General features: G+C 33.1%; 1 protein-coding gene across 10 annotated transcripts in view; it reads left to right on the top strand.

The window, feature by feature from the left end:
• The window catches only part of LOC118269059 (broad-complex core protein isoforms 1/2/3/4/5), a 122,297-nt gene that overhangs the window by 41,655 nt on the left and 54,453 nt on the right, over window positions 1-26,189 (top strand). For all 10 annotated transcript variants that reach the window (XR_007707114.1, XR_007707115.1, XM_035583955.2 and 7 more), the window contains one exon: window positions 22,469-22,494. The gene's annotated coding sequence lies outside the window, so the exon portion shown is untranslated. The remainder of the gene's footprint in view (window positions 1-22,468; window positions 22,495-26,189) is intronic.

Genomic DNA, 26,189 nt, shown 5'->3' with positions numbered 1-26,189 from the left:
TCAATATTGCTTTAATTGTAATGCCAATTAACGCTCAATATGATAAAAAATAGAATATTCCGATTTGTTAGAAACGTGTTAACAAAATGTTGAATTTTATTTTGATGTTTTAATATTTCACGCGAGTTATTGGTTGGACTTTGTGAATTTTTTCGCCGTCAATTATTTTTAGCGTTTGTTATTTGCAAGCTAAATAACGTCGGAATGTTTGTGTCTATTCGTCAATGAAATGAAATATGAATTCTGGTTGAACGAGATTTTAGTTGTTTTAGTTTTTTTTTAATACTGTTAGTGAGAGTGCTAATATTTTAACGGGTGGCGATTTAAATAAACGCCATTTTAAATATTGCTCGTTTTACTTTTACATTTTTATTTTGTGTTCATTCATTTTTGTGGGAAAATAGAAATAGGATTTTTATCAACCATTTAAGTGATTATGAATTTTTGTTTTGCAATTTTATTTTTGTAAATTGCTTCTTATTTAACACTGATATACTGATTTAATTGATTGGTATCGTATTAATACTTTATTTTAAACTTTTCTTACGTTTATTACTGGTTCACTTTAGAATTAAAATCAATAGAAATGTAGTAACTATTCGACCACAAACAACAATCAAAACTATTGATACTTCTAACATAACAATTTGACAAACAAACCCGACACAATCTCACAAAACTAACTTACAAACCGAACTCAATACACAATCTACACACTTACATTCCCAACCTCTTTACACCTCGACTATCAGTTACATCTCTGCTCACCCCCTGACAAGGTAAACTTGTTGCTTACAAGTGTCAGTCACACACATGTCACAAATATCGTGTCACTAAACCGAAACACGCCGATATAAAAATCTTCCGTAAAAATATTATACCCACTAAACCTTCCACACACAATCTTAAACCCTCTCTTCTTGATCTTAAGGTGGATTTTTCAAAGGAAGGTACCTTAAAAGAACTATTTCTGCCTTATTTGCTTACTCAACGTCGTAATAATAATGTGTTTTCGTGTATTTTTGCGGCATTTTATTTGAATTGGTTGTAGTATGTTTTTTGGGGGTATGAATATTTGATTTTTCTTATGTTTTAGTTAGATAGCTTTTATGGAATGTATTTCTAGTATCGAGTTGTAGTTTCTAAAGAGCTTAGTAATATGTTAACTGTATTTTAATAAGTGACAATTAATACACATTATCAATAAGTAGGTATCGAACCTATTCCAAAATATTATGACATGTTTCATAGATCATCCTATACTTAAACAACTGACACCTAAGCCTAATTGATAATTGTAGTTTCAATGCAACCAAATCATCTCATTTATCCCGTCAAATACTACAAAAAGTACCCAAAAACAAAGTACATCAACACACAAATACCCACCAAACGAACCACAACAGCAAACCTAACCCTAGCTAATCTAATATCTAACACAAAACAAGAGTACAAAAAATACCCAAGTATTTTTCATTACCGTAAGCCGAATGACGCAGCCTCCCGAAAACATAGCTACTCGTATATTCATTTCCGTTTTGTTAATACCACATACTTTTAACTGTCTAACTAGGTAGGTACCCCCTGCCTCCCTACCCATACTACTTATACAGTAGGCACAACTTTTATAATACTACGTACTCGGGCGCTTTTTAACGAACACCCCAGGGGTGGCGCCACCTGCCACGCATACCGAAAAATACGCAAAACGGGGGTGGTGGCCCTGGTTAGAAGTGAAGTGGCTGTATTTTGCGTATTTTTAAATTATTCTCACATGTGGAGCGTGTTTAGTTTTTTTTTAGCGTGCGTGTGACATGTAAGGGTTTGTGGGGGGTTTTAGTAAGTTCTAGCTTGTAATTAGGAAGTAATTAGTATAAGTACTATGTTATGTAATGAGTTCTCTCATATTACGCGTCACTTACTCACGTGCCACGCCTTTTTGCTATGAAATTTGTTGAAGGAAATAGTATGATGTTTGGTGGGCGACTTGTCTTCCTATAGAAATGTTATAAAGAGTGGATTCTGAGAATGTTGTAATTGGAAATTGTTGGAACGTTGAGTACTATATCAGGAAATAAACATTATTGTGTGATATTAAAGTTACGTTAGTACTTTGTACATACATTCAGTATACAGTTTGTCACTTGAAGCTAGTACTTAATTAGGTACTTATTTTATTAATTCAATACTACTATTAAATAGTACCTACGTACCTAATTAATCACAAATTATTTATATTAATTTACGAACACCAACTACATACTTTTTAACACAAACTTTTCACAGAATCAGAAACGAATTTACCTTTATAAATAGGATTTGTAATCATATCATTAATCACATGTTCACAAAGAAACAAAATATTATAAAGTAGTTACTTCCACGCGGTTTCATCCGCTCTGTCTATTTTTGGTCGTAGCGTGTTGTTTTATATCCCAAATATATACCATCTCCTTAAATGGAGAAATGGAGTATCCAACACAAAAAGAATTTCTCAAATCGGATAATAACACATTCAAACAACCAAACAAACAAAATTTCAGTTTTGTAAAATAAGTATATGATAACAAAATATTATCTCAACAACTACTTCTGTACTAATAGCATAAATAAAATAATGCACAATACTGCTCTAAGCATAGAGCAGTTATTTGAATACGAGATCAAACCCCTGCGTACAGTTCACAGCTTCAATTCAAGAGGGTGACAATGCCTATTGCAGACTGGGTATCACCTTTATCCGGACCAAAAGGGGAAAACTAACTCTTTTCTTTTCACTATTTATACTCAAAATAATCTGGTAAAACTTGCTGTATGTATGTGTAAATGATTTAAAGAAATAGATGATTTTAAGAAAATTTTATATCAGTTTCTACCTTTGCATAGGCCTCTTCTTGCACAGAGAAGGAATGAGATTTCAAACACCATGCTTGCTTAAAACCGAAGTAGCTAATAAGTAATTATATCAAATTTCATTCAATAAGTTCTTCATAATCGTAATATACTTATTTGTGTTAGTGTCCTACCTGTATTGTAATTATGTAAAAGTTAGTGAGTGTGTCAATGCATGTATTTTGTAACTATTTCCTTTCACGCAAAAATTACTGAACGCTACCGAATATGATTTTTCACAGAGATAGAACCTATTATAGAATAACAAATAGACTGTTTTTTATTACGGTAACATGAACTAATCCAGTAGCAAAAGGCAGCTAGAAACTAGCTTAATATATTTTTTTCTAAAAATATATTTTAACAAAACGGTAACTTAATATTCGTTCGTCAATTGGTTCCAAATATTTTATTATGTGAACACATTGTTAGTAATAACTAATTATGATATCAAATTCATGTCATCGTAGGTCACAATAAATATCGACTGCGTAATTTATAACTGTTATAAAATAACAGGGTTTAGGCACAAATTGATACACGATAATGATAATGAATATTTTGGAATATTTATTATAACAGTTATTGGCAAGAAAAATAACACAATAATTAAGGAGCAATTATGTTACGTTATAATATGTGATCACTTATTCGAGGCTATACTTGAGCTATTGTGATAAAAAAGTCATAAGTGAATAAAAGATATCAACTGTTCTTTTAAATCCAATAATATATTACGTACTATCATAGACTAACTTTTATTTTAATGTCCATCGTGTAAATTATTAAAACATTAGACATTTATTTTTATTTTCTTAGAAAAACAAATACTTTCAAAGAAATATTGATTTGAAATATCGCGTGACGTCAATTGTAGGTACGTTTTATACGTAGAAATGACGTATTAGCTCCCACTCCTTAAATTTAATTCTTTTTTATCTAAGTATTGTTTGTTATCTCATATGACAAAATATGAAAATATGTGTCTAATATATTTTCATTACCTCACTGGCGAACTAAACAGAATTTTGTCCTATTTATCTTAGCAGATGGATTGGGAAAAGGTTTAGGTTTATAAGAGAGATCTTAATTATAATATTTGAATATGTGTAATATGTAGTAAAACTACAGAAAAATCTACAAACGGTAAAGTTTCATCTTTAGCAAAAAATCGACAACTTTAAAACCTAGTTACAATGTCTGTGCCAAAATGTGGTTTCAATTTGTGAAACACTAATTGTAGTTCTGCTTAACCACAGTCGGTGATCATGTAATTATGTAGTTAATGTGTAACTACACTACTTAATGTGTAACACACTGGGAACTTAAATAAATGAGTGGTTTAACACCTTAATAATTATCTTTCAATTTATTTGTGGAAACCTTATTGAAAATCTTTTTACAGAAGGCATGATGAGGAAATAAAAACAATAACACACAATATCTCAGTTCAAACTCGAATTTATTATTTCAAAACAATCTTTTTATACATTTCCTCCCATCCTATCTCATTATAAAGCATCCTAAACATCCACGCATCACTCAAATCAAAAGCGGTTATACGCAGCATCTCCCCGCTCCCTCTAAACATTCGAAAAAAAAACACGAATACTAATGACAAAAATTCACACACACACACACACAGAAATGTACAAAAAAAAGGAATCTAATTCACGCACGCTTTCCCGTCCGCCCACGCCCGCCCATCGGCAGACGTATATGTATACGCAATTTTTGATCAATACTTAAAAATTAACCCAACCTCCCGGTAGTTTTTAAATTTATTCTGCGCATGTCATGCTTTTTAATCAGACCCCTTTGTGCCAACCCCTACGAACATAATAATGTGTGTGTATGTGTGTCAATTTCATTCCGTAAACGCGGCAATCTATTGGTACTTGGGAAATTGTGACTAGCTCTTGATTTTGGCTCGAGAATTGTTGTTTTCAGCTTCAAAATCGTCGTTTTCATGCGTGGTTTGGTAAGAGGTTGTGTCTTGAAAAATTATCTCGTAGCTTTCCGTTTGGGTGTTCTTTTGATGGGGTTATTATCACCTGTAGCGTTGTTAAGAGATATGTTTTCTGGTCAAAAACAATTGATATGACTAATATAACCTCAAGAAATTCCCCTATACATATAAGAAGAAGTGTTAAATTAATGATAATTAATTATTCATCTCTTTGCTATAAATCCATCTAGCATACATATGTAGACGAACATAACATCGACCTAATATTAAATTAAATATTTCTTATAGTAATGTAGTAATTTCTTTTTCAATTATGGTAATAAGAGTATATCATAGAGTTCTCCAATCTATTAGATAAATACTTTTGCGGCAATTTAGAATTAAGTTGAATGCATGGCTAATTGAAAAATGTTTTCATATTATTAAGGACTACATTGACCATGGAATTGTGGAAAGAAATAATATCTAATATAATTTCACAGACACAAAAATGTCTAGACTTGTATTTGGCATTTTGGAATCATTATCTTGACGTTACTTCATAATTTAATGAATTAAATTGAATTTATATTGTATGTCATGTTATAAACAAACATTTGCATGCCTGAAAAATGTGGGATACAATGTACTGTTAAAAAAAGATTAAGATCCATCGTATCTCATATTCCTTAGAATAGATTTAACGACTATTTCTTAACAATACTTATTTTATCATCAAATTAGAAGTAATTTCTACTTATAATCTTATTTACTAAATCATTTCAATCAAGTTAAAAATAAGTATTCTAAATCTGCTTCTCAGTGTTTCTATTCATATAAAAAATATTTTATACGGTACCATTTTAACATAAGAATAATTATAATGAGTTTAACAAGACATGTTAAGAACATTTTTTACATTACAACATCACAAGCTGAAAAAAATACATTTTAAGTATAAAAATACATAAATTACCTGCGGGTATCTTACTTCATGTACCTCTCTTTCTCTTCTAAAAATAGAATTAAAAAAACAGATATTTTAAAACAAGGAAAGTTTGAAGTTATCTTAATAATAATAGAACGTCTTTACTCACTGGATTTAAAGCAACAACGGAAAATATATTTACGGAAAACATAAAAAATATCTAACTGGATTGGATCTCCGTATATATAGAGAGATATATATTAGGTCTATAAATTATAGATACTCCATTCTTATCCTACTACTATGATAAATGAAAAAGTTTGTGAGAATGTATCAATAAATACTTTAGACTGTAAAAAAAGTAGTGAATAGGTTTCAATCAAATTAGACTTCTACTGAATTCAATTCAGAAAACAGTTTATAATAGTAGCATAGGAATTATAGTATAGAAGCAATTCTGTTAATATATCTTGTATCTAACTAGTGCATACTGAAATGTTAGTCTTAGACAATGCTGTGTTACTCTTTGCCTCATTACTTATATGTAGTTTATGATTTTAGGAGAAAAAAAGTCTACGGTGAAAATCTGTTGTATCATTTATTATAAAATAACATAAACATTACGTCTTTTAAATCTAGAAAATAGAAAGTGAAGTTATTTATTATCTTTTAATCGCAAGATAATTATGAAAGTATTAAGTTAAAAAGAAAGTACGTATATAACATTTACATTAAATATTTTTGAAAAGCTAGACTAAATATTTTTTGAACATGAACCGAAAGTGTAATGGCAAAGATTGAGATGAAACAGGGACGACGGTAGCTGGCAATTCAAAAGTAGATTTACGAAAGAGGTGTAAACTCAAACGTGAATGAATGGGCCCGTCGATAGAGGGCGCTTTGGGTGACAAAGAAAAATGTTAAAACAAAAGTATCCTTATACGTTATAGCATATATGTAAGTAATAATAAAATATACAAATGATAGAAATGTATAAGGAATTGAAAAAGACGTATTTTGTTATACTGTCTTATTTGCAATTCGTTTTATTGATAACTAGCGACTCCGGCTCGGTTTCACCCACTCTGCTTGCCTCCTATTAATCATAGCGTAATGTTTTATAACTTATATCCTTCCTTGATAAACGGACTATCTAACACATAAAGAATTATTCAATTTGGACTATTAGTTTTGGAGATAATCGCGTTCAAACATATTTTATCAAATTCACAATCCCTCTTCTGTAGAGGAGACTTATACTATAGCACTGGTAGAGTCAACTGTAGAGCATCGACAGACAATAATAATCAAGTTCATCAACTTTTTTAACAACTGCACTGTATGTTTTGTTTCTAAAAACAATTGTATTTATTCAAGCTTAACAAGAACTGGTTTTACAAAAAAACAGAAAACGAACCCAACCACTCAATATTTTAGGTACATTTTGAAGCATCACTCTAAACTTTCATCCAATGGAACCCACTTCAGTACGTACCATACTCTCACAAACAAACAATGGAAAAAAAATCAAAACTTTCCTTGACCGACTTATTTGACCTCATTTCTCATCATAGAATAAAAATATTAAGTTTTTTTTCCTTAAAAAAAAGATAAATATCATCGTCGCTACCCGGTAAACGTCTGCTCCCAGTTCCTGAGGCTTTAAATGTTATAATTTAATGTTTTATTCGAACTTATTTGAAGTGTTATATTGAACTAAAATACTATAACACAAAAACTATTTCATTCGGTCTATAATTTACTAAAAATAATAAATAAGGGAGAGAAATAAATCAGACTCTCACAATTAAAATAAGTGCAATATAATAGGTATTAAGCATACTACTCCGTGCTCCCACAATTCCTTATTGCCAAACGTTCTTAAAAAAACCGAAAAAGCACCAATATTATTTTCTCGACCTGAAAACTGAACAAAACACCTTACTTTACAGTGATTCTTACAGCCATTTGAACAACAAATCATAGTTATATTAAACATGCAGAGTGAATTCCAAGCTATCATAAATGGCCACCCCATCTACCGGCCGTCGAACAACACTACACACACACACACACTTACAAACACAGCCCTATCTTAAGATTATTTAATCAGCATTTCTTAAGCGTCTCTCTAATAACGACTATAAAGTAAGAATTCGCCTCCCCCCAAACTTCATCTCGAAATATGCTCGGTACAATGAGTGGTGCAAAGAAATCGATAGTTTTAATAGTCGGAGGGGAGATCACAAGACCGACACAAGTACTTCCTTTCTTCTAAGTTCAAGTTGCAAGGGACAAACTTAACTTAAGCTGGTATTATTATACTTGAGGAAAAATGTCGTGAGTTGTGTGTGTGTATGAGTAGAATAGAAGAATAATTTGTGTTTAAAAATATTTCAATGATTAATTACTGATACTATAAATTAGTTTTAACAATTAATATATCTGACAAAAACATTGAAACAGAACCTCGTAACAAAATGTAAACTTATTTTTATGAAAAATGAAATTGAAAAACGTAAAAAAAATACGTCAACAAAAATGACCTATGTCACGCGGTGAACAACGCAAAAATGTCGACCAAAATTATAATTTTAGAACAGGAAATCCATAATTTTGTACAAAATTAATTCTAAAAACGTATAAAAGTTTCCTCTGTAGAGTTTCATTGAGAGATTCAACAATATAATTAGCAGCGGCGCGTACCGTTAGAAAATATTGTTTTTGCGTAGGCACCGGCTACGGCGTAGTACTACGGCTACGAGCTCGTAGCTCGCACGACGCTACACAATTTCTTGGACAATCTCCGAAGGCTACCTATCGATTTTCCTTCACGTTGTGACGTCAAATCGTAATAAAATTTGTTAGAGACGATATTTTCATAATTAGGCGAGTTAATTAGGCTAAGGCTAAATTAATGGAGATATTTCACTTTTGTTCAAAATAATATTGGGAGAAAGTTGTTGATATTTTCGACCTAGTCTTAAAACTTTATATTCTTCTAATAAAACCTATATTTAATGTTGTTTGTACAATGTATTTCAAGTTGTTTTACTTGCTTTATGTTATTTTTAGGATTTATAGGAAGCCAAAATGTGTAAAATACACATTCCGCTTCGCTTTATAAATTTTGCTTTTATAGGCAACTTTATGACAGTAAAGTCTTATAATAGTTTTGATATTACTTGTAGGGAACCAAAGTCTGAAGTCAACATGATTTTCAACTCATACCTTAAATGGTAAAAAAAATCTACAGAAGAAAGAGTCACAATACTCTCTTACTGAAAACTTATAACGATTAAAAAAGCGAAATTCCATCAGTTTTCTTTACATACTACATACTATAGGTGTGTGCTATGTAGCTTTAAAAGTCACAAAGACACACTGAATGTAAGTTGCTTCGAACAGCTTATTTGGAAGTCATTGGAAGAGACCCAGTAACAAGCATGTTATTCAACATGATAATAATGATATAAACATCAAGTATTAAGAAAATTGTTCAACAATTGCCATCCTCTGACTACAAGACACAAGATTTACAAGAGACAGTCTTATTTTATCTTTCCCAATTTATATTTTAAGTTTAGCCTTGATTTATCCTTGACTTGCTAGGTATTTAAAAATAGGTCCAAGTAACTCGATCCTTCAAATCGAAGGCGAAAGCTTAACTATTACATTTTATCGGAATTATAAATATTGTGGAGAAGTTGACAGAAAATTTAGGATTTAAAGTTATTTTTGGGACAGAGTTTATTCATAGAAAATTCATTGATGTAATAATATTATTCAATTAAATTATTTTCAATTGGATATAAAAAATCTAGTTAATATAGGAGTAATTTTTTATGGTTATTGGTTTACTCACGTAACTGTCTTACGAGGAACTCGATTAATTTCAAGCCATTCTAGAGGTTTAATAATTAATTTAGTATGTCTTACGAAAATTATAATATAATTTAGATGTAATTGTAGTTGGGCTATAGTTAGCAGTAGACTGCTGCACCAACTGATGACTTGTAAGTCATGAAACCTACTTAACACAAAGTAATACACGTATTGTGACCTTACTTCTCGAAAACAAAAACCAAAATCTATATTTATACAATTTCACTCCCAAATGTAATATTTTCAATTACTTACTCATTTATTTCCGTACCCCAAGGTAATTGTCACACAGCAACTCACCTTGGTTTATTTGAACATAATTCTAATATTATAACAGATGTTTTCTATTCTGTTAGAGGTCCCACACTAAAAACCGATAGCACATCATACTATACTTATTAGTTCCACATCATCAACACATTTCCGACCTTAAGACAGAAATATAAAATTGAAAGTCGTGTAAAATAATTTAGGATACTTTGATATGATGTTTGCACAATAAATATTAACTAAAATGGACCATGGTATACTTTCTACCATGAGGAACAATACAAGGACAATGCTTTGTCGAAAATATTTTAGCTAATTTGTAGGTATATGTTTGTATAAAAAGTATGATCGAACACGATATGTCTCAACTAGCATTAGTTGCTAAATAGGAAAATTTTAACGTACACTGCTGAATGAAATGCGATTAATTAAGGTGCAACATTTTTGGTGTTTTTAGAAAATACTTTGAAAATTTTTAACTTTATACCACTGATGCAACTTTATGATCCATGAACTAGATCCCAAGTTATCTAGTGATGATTAAACGTATTTAAAGTTTAGTTTCAAGTACTTCATTGTTAACAAAAGTAAAAAAATTAAGGCGCACAAGTACAGCACCTACGTCACGAAGAATACCGACAGAACATTAAGAAAGTGGTATTGTAAACTAAAATATTTGATGAATATAAAATATCTGAGTACATAAACGTAATTATGTCTTTATACACAAACGTATAGTTTCTATATTTGTTTTTGTACACCGCTATGTATTAGCAGCTGCTATATACTTATACATTTACATACAACATAGTAAAATATATAAAAGAAATTAACACGTAGAGTAATTTTCAAGTCAATCAATATTTAAATTTTCCAAAAATACTTCCATCGAAAATTGGTGAACCAAACTAACCACAAAATTAATAAATATGAAATTTTTCTCCTTAAATTTTATAAAGATACACCTGATTACGCAGCATTATCTTTAAAAAACATTTAAAAATCCTTAACGACTTAATTATCATACGCAATTACCAGAAAAACTGTAATTAACGCTTCAAGGATTGGCAATAAAAGAAAGATACGTAAAGATGTTTATTCAGTTCTCTCATGCAACCTGGGCACGATGCTGCGGCAGAATCACCAGGGACCAGCACATTCAATTAAATAAATCAAGCGACAAAATAAATGAAAATATAAAACACAATGAGTAATCATCGGACGCACTGTCCAATCATAATTACCAGCCTCCCCACTCCCGAAAAACTGCAAACATGCAAAAAAGCCGACAAAAAATATATACGTATACACAATAATTACCAAATACCCTCATAGTAGTGAGAAAGGGATAATGATAAAAATGTATTGCGCCCCCCGGGGGTGAACCCCTACTGCGAAATTTTTCGTACACCCGTTTAGCGAGATTCGATCCCGCAATCAGGGGGGGCTGGGGGGGAATTTTTTGGCCTCCCCCACCCCCACCCCCGGCATCGTAAATTGGAGCATATAATTTTTATTACATTGGTGTCGTGTGTTCCTACGTGTTAGATCGTATACACATGTTTTGTAGGGTAGTTGGAGAAATGTGTAGCAGTAACTCAGTATCGGCGGCGGCCAATGTTAGGATATCCTGTCCTTAATTAATGTATGCAGAAATTGCTTCTCTTTATATTTATTTCCGAGGGTGTCGACTACTTTTTTCGTATGGGCGTGTCCTAGAGTATATTTTGTAGAGGCCGCCTTTTTTCACACATTTGTACTACATATAGTGCTCCACTGTGTTAATACCTTTGATGCGAATTAATTACGAATTTCTGTACAGTATGGGGATTGATTACGATTTCCGTTCTGTTTCGATTAATTAATCTGAATGGATTCAAAACTAAACAATGAAAACATTGTTAAGTTCCATATCATAAATTACATTTAAAAAGAAAATTTCAAACTACTTAAAAGTCTAAACTTGTATGTATGTATTATCATGTATGTATTGTAATGTAGGTATAATTGTGTATATGACCGAAATACATATATTTATTTCCTTTTCATTATTACTTCAAATTTTAAAATAGTTACTACTTTGCATGCACCTTGCATCCACTAGTTTTTTTCTCTGCACCACCCAAGGATTAGTCAGGCAGAAAATGCCAACGACATTATGTCCACCCATATATTTATGTGCATAAAGCTTTTAAATAAAAAATAAATAAATAAACTCAGTACTTCGAAAACGAACCTAATTACCAACCCACTAAAACACTAATCACAACGACACAAAACCCACAAATAACATCGCAAGCATATTGAGATAGAACAAAAAGAAAAAAAAAAACAAAAGAAATAAGATCCAAACTGACCGTCGCATTTATGATCTGTGGAATCTCGCGGTTTCAATTAATGAAAGCCTTAGCTCCGAGGGCCATTGACCTTTCAGGAGACCTTGTCCAAATAATGCTAAAGAAAACGACGTAGGAACAAAATAAAATAAGCTGACATGTAAAGAAACTACAAGGTTCTTTATAAATAATGTTACCATGCAAAACCTGAATGGAAAATCCAAATAACTTCTTTCTAGTGAAATTCTTCGTAAATGTTAGTAAAAAGGTCTAATACACCCACTCGCTTTATACTTCGTTTGTGAGTCTATCTATCAAAATTCTATGTGTATTCTAGTATGAAGAATTTCTAAGGAAATCAGAACTGTTCAGCATCCTCTTCTTGGATCGAGGAATTGTATATATCTTACGTGTGTTTTAGTCTTTAAATCAAAATCTTTAAAAATTACATGAATATCACTTAACTCAAAATTTTACCTCAACCTTTTATATACATTTTAATTGTTTAATTGAACTTTACTTTCTAATTAGCTCTTTGCTCCATTTTAATAGACACAAATAAGAAAAATTGAGTATATATTACAACGTTCGTGTGACATACTAAATTAATTATTAAATTTTTCGGCTTAATCACGTAATTATTTGACGAGGGACTCGATTGTCGCAGAATATTGCTCATGAACAGGAACCTCAAGCTTGACTTAAATCTAGTTAAGTTTCTCGTCAAATTGTTACTAGAGTAAAACAAAAAACATAATAATTAATAAGAAAATCTTTGAAAAATACTATAAACCTGACAACATTACAACATTGAATCTCACAACATTTTACTACCATTTCCAAACTATTTCACTACAATATTTCCCCCTAATCCTTTCTCAAAACCACAACTATCAAACACAAAAACAATTATTCAAATGACACCCTTATAACAAACAAATCACACAACACATTAACATCACTAAACAAACAAATTCTTGCTCGTACATTAGTAAAGACGTCACGATCTACAGTCACAGTTTACTGACCGGGGCGCATTCCTCAAGAGTTACCGAGCATTGGGGGCCTGCCCTAAGTAGGGGAGACTCGACCAAGATACACTGACCCATATTCATGGGGTAAGACGACCTTTGCTCAACATATGGAGACTTGTGGCCGAGAAAGGGATGCATGTATAAAATATGTATATGATAAGGAGTGAATGGATACCTTTAATTGTATTTTGGGGTGTTCATTTGAAGTATAATAGGGATCATGACGGGGTATGAAAATTAAAAATCTGTTTAGTCCGTCAGTTAGGTAATGAAAAAATATTAGACACGTATTTTTGTATTTTTGGTCTTATAAGACAACAATACTTAGATATAACGAATCAAAGTTTAAGAGTTGGAGCAAATACGTCATTTCTACGTTTAAAATGTTCTTAGAAGTGATGTCACGCGATATTTCAAATCGATATATCTTCGAAAGTATTTGTTTCCGTAAGAAAATAAAAAAAACGTGTCTAATATTTTAAAATTATCTACAAGACGGACATTAAAATAAATTAGTAATCTACCCTATTGTTTGACGTTACCAGTTTCTTCTTAAGTCATATACTGAAGTTAGTTATTGTAATTATTAAATGAAAATTAACTTTCTTTCTTGAACAGAAAACTTATAACAACTTGAAACTACATTTTTTATAAAGACATTTCGTACTTTAAATACGTGTAAAAGATAAGTTAAAAAATATCAATGACTTTTCAAATTCCTACAAACAAAGAAATCAGGTACAAACAACACTTGAAGCTATTTTTATATAACAGAGGACTTTGTACAGAAATTCTTCAGTTAAAAATAGACGAAAAAGTAAACTGGTAAATGATTTTCCTTATATCAAAGTATTGTTAGACACTTTGTAAACGTTGTGCCGTAATCTGGAATATCTTTGAGGATATCATCAATGAAACTTCAATAATTCACGTTAAGTTATTTTACAATCATTCATAAAGTGTTTTCATTCATTTGAAATGTATTTTTGGCATGTCATGAAGATTGCTTGTTACTTTTTTCCCTTTATACTCGTGTTTAGTCTTCTTTTTATAAAGGTAGCATTTTCTGACTAAAATCTACTAGTCTTATAGTTAAGCATCTTCAGACTTACTAACAAGGAAAATGACATAAACACAAATCAACTGCAGTGGACAATTGTCTGCAAATGAAAATTTGGTTCCTCTCAAATCGATCTGGAAATTATCTCAACTGCAATCAGACTGTAAACTATAATAAAAAAAAACAGTGATAATGTACGATTTCAACTAATAAAATAAAGTGTAACGTAAGGACTGTTTTCCTATAACTTCTTACTATAACTCATAATAAGTAGTACATTTTCTATCGATGATAACTGTTCCAAAATGACTATTTCGAATGTTACTTATAAGTCTGCTAACAGCAGCAATTTGGTCAGACTGGTAGATCTAGCTTTCAGTAAACTATAGAGTACTAATTGCAATTATTTTCCTATACTTTTCTTTTATCTTTCCACCTAAGCACAGCATAATTTTGACTGCCTTATTCATTGACTTGGTACCTTCAACATATTCTTTCATACATCTCTAGTAAGTGAGTTGCAAGAGTAACGATAGAGTCGGTTTGCTCCCCCAGCGCCACTTCCCGCCGGAAGCCGAGTCTAGACGACTCATAAACGTCTATTTATTTCTTAACAAAATAAAAGATTCAGACAAATGTACTGTTTCGGCGATAGAATAGCTTTTATTGAAGTCTGGGCTAGATACGTTCTAGCTTGTGTTGTAAAATTTATAAGGTATTAAAGTCATTCTCATTTCTGAAAAATTAAAGCTCTTAGATACCGCGTACGTAATAATCGAGTGTAAGTTTCAGAGTTGACATTTATCAAACAAACTTTAGTTTTTTCATCAAAACAAATCCAAATACTATTCAAAAATTCAAAGTCAACTAAATGCATTTACTTTGCATTTAATGTGAAACCGTTTGAGTAAAAGCGTCCAACCTGTTCCACGTCGCTCCTAAATCCATTCATATTTTCACTATAAACGTACACACACGATGAAAAACAAAACGCTTATGTTTACAAACACGAAACTACAAAAAAGCGAGAGAGAGTAAAACAAATCGGGATTTTCACTTTCACACAAAGCGAATGAATAAAAATTCATCGGTCGAGCTCAATTCTAACGCCGGCGTATAAAATAAAGGTTTCCAGCTGAAAATATTTCAGTTTGGATGTGTGAACTGAAAAAAAAGATCGAAAAAATCATTTCACTCTCACTACAACGTACTTCAATTACCATGTAACGTGTGATTTTTTTTGTCTTTTTTTCACATTTTTTTCCCAAACCTTGTTTTTATTTTTATTTGACGTGAATGGGCCGTGTCGGTCGCGTGATATTTTTTGGTCAGAGATCCTCGTTTTTTTTAGTTTTTTGATTGAGTGCCCGTGCTTCGGGGATAGTAACAGTTTTGTGTGATTCTGTGCCGAGTGGAGTATGGTGACAAAGTTGTGTCACACTGACCTTTAATTGGTGACACGTGGGTTGTTGCTATTGGAGGATGTTTATTAATTATAGAAATTGTAGGCTTCTTTATGTCTGCATGGTAACAGTTGTTGGTACAAAATTAGAAATTTATAGAATCAATGGCATTGAAATAAAGACAGAATATTACTGTGAATCGTAGAAAACGTAACACTCGTGGACAAAATACTGGGAAAATCACGATCGAGTCAAAGGCTAACAGAATTTCGTTCTAATGTTTGAGTGTTTAAATTATTAGCTGATTACACTGCTGGGGAAGGATTCGCCTTCCAGTGTACGTAGTTTTCCAGGAACTTCTGTACAAAGTGAAAACCAGAATCTCATAATTACACAAGGACGGGTTTTTCAGTAAATTCTTAGAACTCTACCTTCTTTGATTACGACCTTCCGGCATTCGCGAATAATTTCTATGAAACTCTAATTTACGAACACATTAGTCCCTAATTTTTCAATCAAAGCCTCCGTACATAAAGCTTAGCTGTAGCTCTATGTAGAGTCGTATGTAGAGTATCGACAAATTACTAGCGCTCTCCCCCGCGATATTTTCCAAGCGTTATGAGCGAAAATTTTCCTTTACTAGACTTAGAACAGTTATAAATGAGGTAGAGATGCCATAAAGGTAATATACAGGATGTAGAGTCGATATATTTAGTTGAGGTTTTTGTATATATGGTTTGGTATTTTGAACTTATTCATGTAGGTAGAGCAAAGTGAGGTTTGGAAAGGTTTCTTTCTTTATATATCTGAAAATATTACATGGAAGTGCTAAAATTAGAACTCATATGAACTTATTGTATTGTGAACCTGATTGATAAAGAACCTATTGAGTTTCTTGCTCGTTCTTCTCCATTATAGGAATCTACACTTTGAAACGAGCAAATAACTGACCGACAGACAGACATTTTTTAATATTATAATATTCACTTTGATATTCAGAAGTGCCTTTCCGGTCTATTTGAAATAAATATTTTTTGACTTTAATTACTAACTAACACTTTTTCAGTTATATAGAACCATATATAGATATAATTTAAACCTAGTTCACAATTTTCCAGTAGATTACATGAGTAAGCAATGATATTTAAATTAATTTAACCAATAGGTTTCAAACAAAAAGTGTAATTTTAAGTGTTACAACTAAAATCGTCTCAATAGATGGGCCATTGGACGTTTTATGTTGAATATACAAATTACTAAACGAAACTAAATAAATTCCTTTCAGCATAACAATATATGATTTGTTCCTTGATTGCTGTATCACATATCACTTGTAACTAAACAAACAAGGGACCCTGAAAGGTTTCCCTTACTGAACGAAATTAGTTTGTTTAAAATATCCATTACAGTTCAAAATACTATTAGGTTCCTTTAGTTTTTATTTGCAATAATAATTATAATAGGCGGTTCTCAGTTTGACCTGTATGTTTGTACCCGATTATCTCGTGTTTGGCTGAACCGATTTTAATGCGATTTTCAGTATAGTATTTTTCAACTTTATCATTGACTACAGTTACCAATGACTCAACCACCTTTAGAAGGTTTGCAACGGAATAGTAAATCCTCTGGAATAATATCTGCAACAGTTTTTTACAGTTTGCTACTTGAAATAATGAATTTTGCAATCAATAGCTGAACAACTCATTCAAAACAATAAATCAGAATACCCATTACATACTAAAACCAAAGAAAAAAAACGATAATTCCCGCCACTCCGACACAACGACCACTTTATCTTCCCATACCCAAGATTACTACACTAACTTCACTTTACTACTTAGGCCCATAAAAATAGGGACAAAAACATAAAATGTTAACGGAATGTCGCATCTACGGCAATTTCTTATTCCGCCTGTGCCGATACGGGCTTACATTAGCGTCCTCCGAGTGTGAGTTACCCCCTAAATTATTTCGACATATGCAAATTCGTGCGCACCTACAGATGGTGGCAAAGATTATGTGTGGGTCGCAGAGGGTGCGGGTTTGAAACCTACCATCGGCAAGTAACAATGTGACTTTTTCCGAGTTCTTATATGTACTTTCTAAGATTATTTAGACACCACTGACAAACGGTGAAGGAAAACTCGGCTTATAATTTCGAATTATAAGTTTATCGTAGTGATTATTGCTCAGTGAATCTTCTCCTTTCGAGAAAAGACCTTAGGTCCGCAATGGACACTTTTAGGCTGTTTATATTAGTATTTTTGTGCGATAGAAATTATCAAAATATATGTCGGCGCAACCACATCAATTATCCAGAGAAAGTAGAATAAGTTTGGTTAATTCACTTGATTGTCCTAAAAATCAGTTTATTAATCATCAGTTGATTATTTTAAGTTTAATACGATGTAAAATTAACGTTATCATTGTAATTTCAATACTTAACCTAAAACTTGTAAGCACGTGCTCGTGCGCCGAGTCCTATAAATACGCCCGCACTGTAGGCAATCGAGGCAGTTGCACTCCGATCGCCGTACAGTACGGACCTCCCTGGGAGTTGAATAAACTAAGTTTACAGTACTCGTGAACTTTTTCTAAGCCCCAAAATGGGTGACCATCGTGAGAACAACAACTGTGACGTCAGCAATGATGACGTCACACTTTTCAAAACACCACGTAGATTTCTACTTCGTCATCAGAAGTGGGATTGCAAGAAGCCCTTACCCCAGCCGCTTCATCATCAGCTCTTCCACCTGATCAACTGGAACGAATCAACAGCCGCAAGTACATCAAAACCACGACCTGGAGAGTGAAAACAACCCACCAGAATAAACAGATAAGTATTGCATGGTTAATTACTCTTTTCAAATTTCAAAAATTCTAAATTAAACTCCGAGAACTCTACGAGACCCTCCGAGAAATCTACGAGACCCTCCGAGAAATCTACGAGACCCTCCGAGAAATCTACGAGACCCTCCGAGAAATCTACGAGACCCTCCGAGAAATCTACGAGACCCTCCGAGAAATCTACGAGACCCTCCGAGAAATCTACGAGACCTTCCGAGAAATCTACGAGACCCTCCGAGAAATCTACGAGACCCTCCGAGAACTCTACGAGACTAACAACTAATTTATAATGAACAGAAATCCTTCTCAGAGAAAATACTTTCTTTGCCTACAGGTAATCACATCACAACATAACAAAACCAACGAGAATCACCGAGAACCTACGAGAATCACCGAGAACCTACAAGAATCACCGAGAACCTACGAGAATCAACAAAAAAATCAACGAGGCTGGTGCAGAGCGCGCACCGCCTGTCAGTATGGCCGTGTCGGCGCAACCACATCAATTATCCAGAGAAAGTAGAATAAGTTTGGTTAATTCACTTGATTGTCCTAAAAATCAGTTTATTAATCATCAGTTGATTATTTTAAGTTTAATACGATGTAAAATTAACGTTATCATTGTAATTTCAATACTTAACCTAAAACTTGTAAGCACGTGCTCGTGCGCCGAGTCCTATAAATACGCCCGCACTGTAGGCAATCGAGGCAGTTGCACTCCGATCGCCGTACAGTACGGACCTCCCTGGGAGTTGAATAAACTAAGTTTACAGTACTCATGAAGTTTTTCTAAGCCCCAAAATGGGTGACCATCGTGAGAACAACAACTGTGACGTCATTAATGATGACGTCACACTTTTTCAAAACACCACGTAGATTTCTACTTCGTCATATACTATAATGGATTTTAAATGCTTCTCTAATGTGATTGGGATCCTTTCAGTCCTTATCCTGGTTCAAACAAAAGATTGTTTAATTAGTTTCAAAACTAAATTGTCCCAACAGAAATATAATTAATGAAAAACTTACCACACTTTTTACACATCGACCTAAATGTAAACAGTGTATTAAAGCCTATTCATTGCAAATGTAGCACACACTTATTCTACAGCAACTTTCCAAGAAAAATACCACTTTCCATCTCTCCCACGCAATTCGCGATTAGGCATTAAACCATGCTTCTTCATTACCGTCGCGTCTCCTAAACTAGTCTATGTACACACACCTAGCGACGAGAGTATGCCAAAAAACGGAGCGGCGCAGTTGTAAAATTGTCTAACTACCTCCCTCCCGCGCGCGCTCATTACGGCGCGTGCGTGCTCTCTATACTGGGGCCAGTATGTGGGGATACGTCTTAAGATATGTTCAGTAAGATGAGCAAATGTTGTAAGGATTTTTGAGTAAAAAGTTTCAATAAGTTTGTGTGTTTTTATTTGAGCTTTTCGAAAGAATTAGGCTCAAGTTGCATTGATTTAAATTATTATTAATAGGCATCTTTGTAGTAGTTTGAGAGTACAATACCAAAGGCTAAAATAAAATATGGTTATATTTTTAAAATTAACGCTTTTAGTGGTTGCTTTAAATGCTTTATCAACAGTTTTTGCATACCCAGTTCCAACATGATTGTTACATACCATAATCATCTTTAATTATTACCGTAATGTTGGCTACAACTAAGTTCTGATATCTTAAGACGTATCCCTCTAACTGAATCCCGTGTACCTCCAAACACGGGATCGCGATACTAACGCACGATGTTCATCTCTTTCTAGTTTTGAAAAACCTCCCGGTCCCCCCTCCCCCTCACCCCGCGGGGGGACAACCCCTCTCCTAATTCCTTACATATTTAAATTCCACTTTGGGTGTCGAGTCTTCATATTGTCTCCATACGACATACGTATATTCCATTTACTAGGTTTTTAGTCTTAAAATTGGGTTATGACTTTTGCCTTTAATGTGGGAATTGGATTTTGTTTTAAGGCTTTTTTAATATACGTACCTATAATAGGTGTATTGGAAGTACCTAAGATGTTATGTAACCTAGAAGGAGGTATTTTGTTGCTGATGTTTTGGAAGAATTGAATTGGAGTAGATTTGACTTTACTGTGAATTCTACGTCAGAGAGATTTTTGTGATATCTTCAGCACACATTACCTCCTTCTTCCAACTCCTATGCCTAACGTCATCTTGTTACAAGTTACAAATTTCCAAATTTTTTCATCTTCAATACCAAATGAACTTGAATGTAACTCATGCACTTACTATTGAAAATACTAGATTTACAAAACTAAATGCGACTTTGCTCGCATAATAAAACGGAAAAAGCTATCTACCGTGACTCTCCAGTCTTTTCTCTATTTTCTTAAGTTATAGAAAAACAATTAAACATACTTTCGCATTTTTACAGTAGTTCTTGTTTCTAGTTCATATTATTTCCTATATTTTGCACACAACTTTCCATAACTGAAGAAACGACTAATGAAAAAAAAACCATGGTGGGTCTTTTTTTTTACTAAAGTTATAACCGTATTTCCTCATTCATTTACCGGCAACGAACCTTTGACTCCTCGGGTGTTACATAGTCAAAGTCAAAATTATTTATTTCAAATAGATAGGGAAGATACCTTTGAACATCAAAGATTGCCGATGTCCACAGGCAGCTCAGATTGCTTACTATCAGTTGACCCGTACACGCGTTTACCTCCATTTCTATAAAAAATCCACATTACCTATTTAACCTTGATCGGTCTAAACAGTCTCACATATAACATATGTAAGTAAACATAATATACATACTCAATACAAGACATTGAGTGCACAGTCAACCAAAAAAATCTTGAAACAAAAATTAAAGAAAAACGACCTCTATTCGAATGGAATAAAGACTTTGAAAACATTTCAAATTGTAACCTTGGATTTGTGGTGGGGTGTACATTAAGATAAACTCTAGTCTAAGTAGAAACAGATGTTCCGTCACATATTCTAATAGATGTAACTAAATAATTATGTTTGAACAGGTGGACATTATAATATTTGTATTCATACAATTTTGGCAGACTGTACCACGTAGTACGGCATCGTAGTTTTAGACGTGGCTTTTCATTATCACGATGATTGGCGATTTTATGAAAATGTGTGACTACTACTAAATATTTATCCGGAGCTGCGGACTACCTAGCGGGTTTAACGGGGCTCCGGTTCGAAAAGCAGGAGAAGGAACGGGGTGGTTTTTAGTCAGTAAGAGTCTGACACTCCGTCTCGCCTCATCCAAGGCGGGAGAAGTCATTGGATGATTTCCCCCCCTCAAAAAAAACTACTAAATATTTGACACCTAATATTATAACTGTTGCTCTTTGAAAGGAGTAGTAAAGCCTGCACATACAATACAAGTAGATACAACTTACTTTTGTCAAGATATGTGAAGGACATTATTGCACACAAAACGTGTAACTTAGAACTCGAGTCCTAAAGTGACAAAGTAGAGATTATCATTAAGAATATAAAAATGCTTGTAAGTTTTATCTAACTGTAGGATTGAATCCATCCCTTGAGACACTATTGAGGTAAATCAAAAATATGTTAGGAAAAAGCAAAACATCACACGATTTCAAATCGTACTTTAGGTTCGTCTCGTGTTAATCAAGCGATTCCGACGTGGTTTCACTCGCTCTACTCGGCTCCTATTGATTGTAGCGTGATGTTTTATAACCTAAAACTTTGACCATTTAACACAAAAAGAACTATTCAATTTGGACTAATAGTTTTAGAGATTAGCGTGTTCAAACAAAAATCTCTTTAGCTTTATATAACAGTATAGGATAATGTGTTTACAACGTTCTAACGTATTTATTTTCTTTGCTTACAGATGTCTTCGGGCAGTTCTCAAATCAGGTAACTATAACACTTTATTTAACTCCAAGGTAGGAAATTTCCGGACCTGTGGACTACCACCGGGGCTCCGGCTCGAAAAGCAGGAATAGGAACGGGGTGGTTTTTAGTCAGTAAAAGTCTGACACTCCCTTTCTCGTCCAAGGCGGGGGAAAAGTCATTGGATAATTTTCCCCTCTTAAAAAAGGTGGGAAATTATCATAGAGTAAGAATCGCCTGAGAAAATCTAAAGACTCTTACTGACTAAACACCAAAATATAAACAATACAGACCAACATTCTTCATTCTGAGATATTTATTTTTAAGAAACAGCTAAGAAGATTGTCTCAAGCGGAATCGAGGTAAGTAAAAATATATTTAAGCATGCCTTAGTGCTCAGTCGTGGGCGGGAATTATATCAATGCCTACTTAAATGTATTCTCAGAAAACGTTGAGCGTAATAACAATACTTTCTCGGGAAAAGTAACGTATAGGTGACATAATTATTAAGAAGTAGCTTCTGCCAGTGGCTTCGCCTGCATCCTTGTGGACTAAAATTCTATCACCCAAGTCAAATCATAATCTCTCTGTATACCAAATTTCATCAAAATCCGTTCAGTAGTTTCTGCGTATTGACGGACAAACATCCAAACAAACAAACAAACGTTCACATTTATGATATTAATATACGTAAGACGTGGAGCGAGGTGAAATGGGATCCTCAAGACCGGTCGCAATGGAGAACTTCTGTGGACGCCCTCGGGACATAGGATTTTAAGTCAAGTAAGTCAAAGTGATCATCAACAATATCTGTCAGTTTCTATTCGCTACTGAACATAGTAATTAAGAACGTTTATATTTAAAATACTGACTGTTTAAAATATCATTGCTATTGCTATATAAAGCCCAATCTGATATCTCTACTTCTAAGAACTTCCTAATCGAAAGTCCTTGAATCTTAATAACCAACTTGGAAATCGAAACGACAATCAATGAACGTTGAATCGTGAAATTTTTAAACGCATAACAAAACTTATTCTCCATAAATCAAGCACAAAATCATCAGCGAGTCATGAAACACAGACATAATACAAGTACGGACGTAATCCCGCAAAATAATTCCCTATTAGCGAATTTAAAAACTCAGTGAGTCGCGCAGTGTCGAACCCACACCCATCCCAATCCAGCATCAGCAACGTGGCTATATGTTATCGGCATATTAAAAATAAAATTATATTGTTATCGGGGTGGCAGAGGCGGGACCGGCCCCCACACGATACATATAATAAATTCATTTGGTGTAGTTTTTACTGTAATAACGCTATTGGTGGAAAAATTACTACTTTTCATTTTATATGCATGTGTGCGTGTGTTGTTTTATCTCTTTTTATCGGCAATACGCCTGTTTTTCGGGCCGAAACGGTTTTTTTGTACAAAAATGGTGGTTGATGCGTACTTTGAGCGAGTTGATTAATGTTAAACATGTTGTGTTGTGGCGGATATTGGTTCGGCTCTGTACCTAGTGCTATGTTGTAGATACGTATCTATTTAATATATCTATGTAGGTTTCTAGAAAGTTCTACATTGATAATGATCTCAAAATATTCTAAGAGTCTTCTGATATCGCATAGTAATTCTTAGTTAAAACTATCTTGCATTCTATTATTACCGATCGTTTAAGACAAAGGTCAAGATTGCTTACAAGAAGAATAAGAGCAAATTATTATAAATATTTTTAAGTTCATTTTGAATGATCACATAGTCGATTATTGGTTAAAAATAGAATAGATCACAAGCTCTCAAGTTCGATCTCAAGTCAAACAAAAAGTTCTTAAATTATAAACTAAACATCATTTCTTAAAGTGCAGAATTTGCTGAAAGTTATTCACCAAAAGAATCATTGCCCATTACGATCTTTATTTTGAGATTTTTTTTAAAACAGCGTCAGTTAAGATCATACTGAATATTGCTAGACCATATGAATTGTTTATAGACCGTAAATGTTACTAAGAGACATCCTTTCTCTTAATAAATGAAAGTCAAGTAACAATCGCTGCTCGTCTACTTGACAAAAGTAATACAGCTTTTTCTTTTTCCACTGTCTCGCCTGGTGGTAAGCGAAAATTCAGCCTACTATAGACTACGTCTGATCATGAGTAATCTGTTTGCTCGGGCCTTGAAGACACCTATCAGGAAACACAGACTCTGGCAAAGAGTTCCACTCCTAAGCGATTCACATAAGAAAACTAGAAGCGAACACTTCGTTGCTTAAAGTCCAGAAATAAGATATTCTTAAAGGAATATACGTTATAGGGATTGCTGATACATATTTGTAATGTTTGTTAAATATTCTTAAAAACAAAGTCAAGGAAATACATGCGTAGCAAATCATGAGCTGACTAAAAATAACGCAAAATGAATATTAAGAGATATAATTTGATTTTGTTTAATTTGAATGAGTTTTCCTCTGCAGGCCAGGTTTTGGAGAGCAGTGTAAATAGAAATTATGAAATATCTATTAAATTAAGGTTATGGGGAAACGATTTGGTGAAACAACTGGAAAAGGTTGAAGACAGTGGGTGTTGTTACATTTATAACGTAGGACGTCTTGTTAGTTCGTGCAATGCTCGCTATTATTATTACGATTTAGCCCGCATTAATGGATCTCTGGTCTAATATATTACTGATATTTGTGTGTCAAACACGTCAAAATGACTGAAGGGATCTGGATGAAATTTGGAACAGGGGTAGATTATAGTGTGGAGTAATACATAAGGCACTTATCCCAAGGAACCGCGAGCGAAGCCACTGGCAGAAGCTAGTAATAAGATTAATATGATAGTGTGATTAAAAAAATCTTGATGTGAAGTATAAAATTTTACTATTCCTATCTTTTTATATCGCGTACAAACAGATTTAATTACCGTTATGTTTATTAAGAGCTTGTTTTGATTTATATTTTCTAAAATATTAAAGTTTACTCTTCAAGGCGAGAGAGAGTTACAAGTTTAGTTACTTATTCATATTTTCCAGGAAGTCCGGTGTCCTGTAACTGAGTCATCTTAGCGGTAAACTAATTGGGATAAAGCGCGTTAGCTTAACTTCAAATAATTTAGTTCGCAATACATTTTAACGTAACTAAAGGTAATAGGGTAATCTTGGGTAAAAACTTTTAATTACACATTTTTTTGTTAGGTTGTATTCTTTTAGGGAACAGAGAGTAAAGTTTCCTAAGAAAAGGAGGATCTTCCGACCAGGCGAGGTGATAGTGCCTGGCGGACTTTCTGCCCAACCGAACAACGTTGTTGTTCGTTGGGATTTTCTATCTATTTGTATGTAAACTTCATATGTAGGATTTAAGACGTCATCCGGTAGTTTTACTAATCGACCATCTATATACGATTTCTATCATTTGTCATTTTCTTTACTGTACTTTTTGAAAGTTATTGAAATCTTGTTAAAATATATTAAAATTCCAAGTAATTTACTACTTCTATGAAATTTATGTAACTATGAAATTAATTATCGATGCCATAATTATACAATAAAGGAAAACATCATGAGAGCTCATTTCTTTTCTGTACAAGACCAAGTTTGCGGTAGAGAAAAAATCACATTTTTAAATAATAAGGAAGTAATGACGTATACATTCTAGTTGTCTGTAACAACTCTAAATTACATAAAAATGCGTTGTCATACAATTATATTCCAGGAATATA

The sequence above is a fragment of the Spodoptera frugiperda genome, chromosome 2, assembly GCF_023101765.2.
Source record: "Spodoptera frugiperda isolate SF20-4 chromosome 2, AGI-APGP_CSIRO_Sfru_2.0, whole genome shotgun sequence".
Taxonomy (NCBI): Eukaryota; Metazoa; Arthropoda; class Insecta; order Lepidoptera; family Noctuidae; genus Spodoptera; species Spodoptera frugiperda.
Note: the sequence above shows the minus strand (reverse complement) of the source record. Positions and strands in the feature narration are given on the sequence as shown.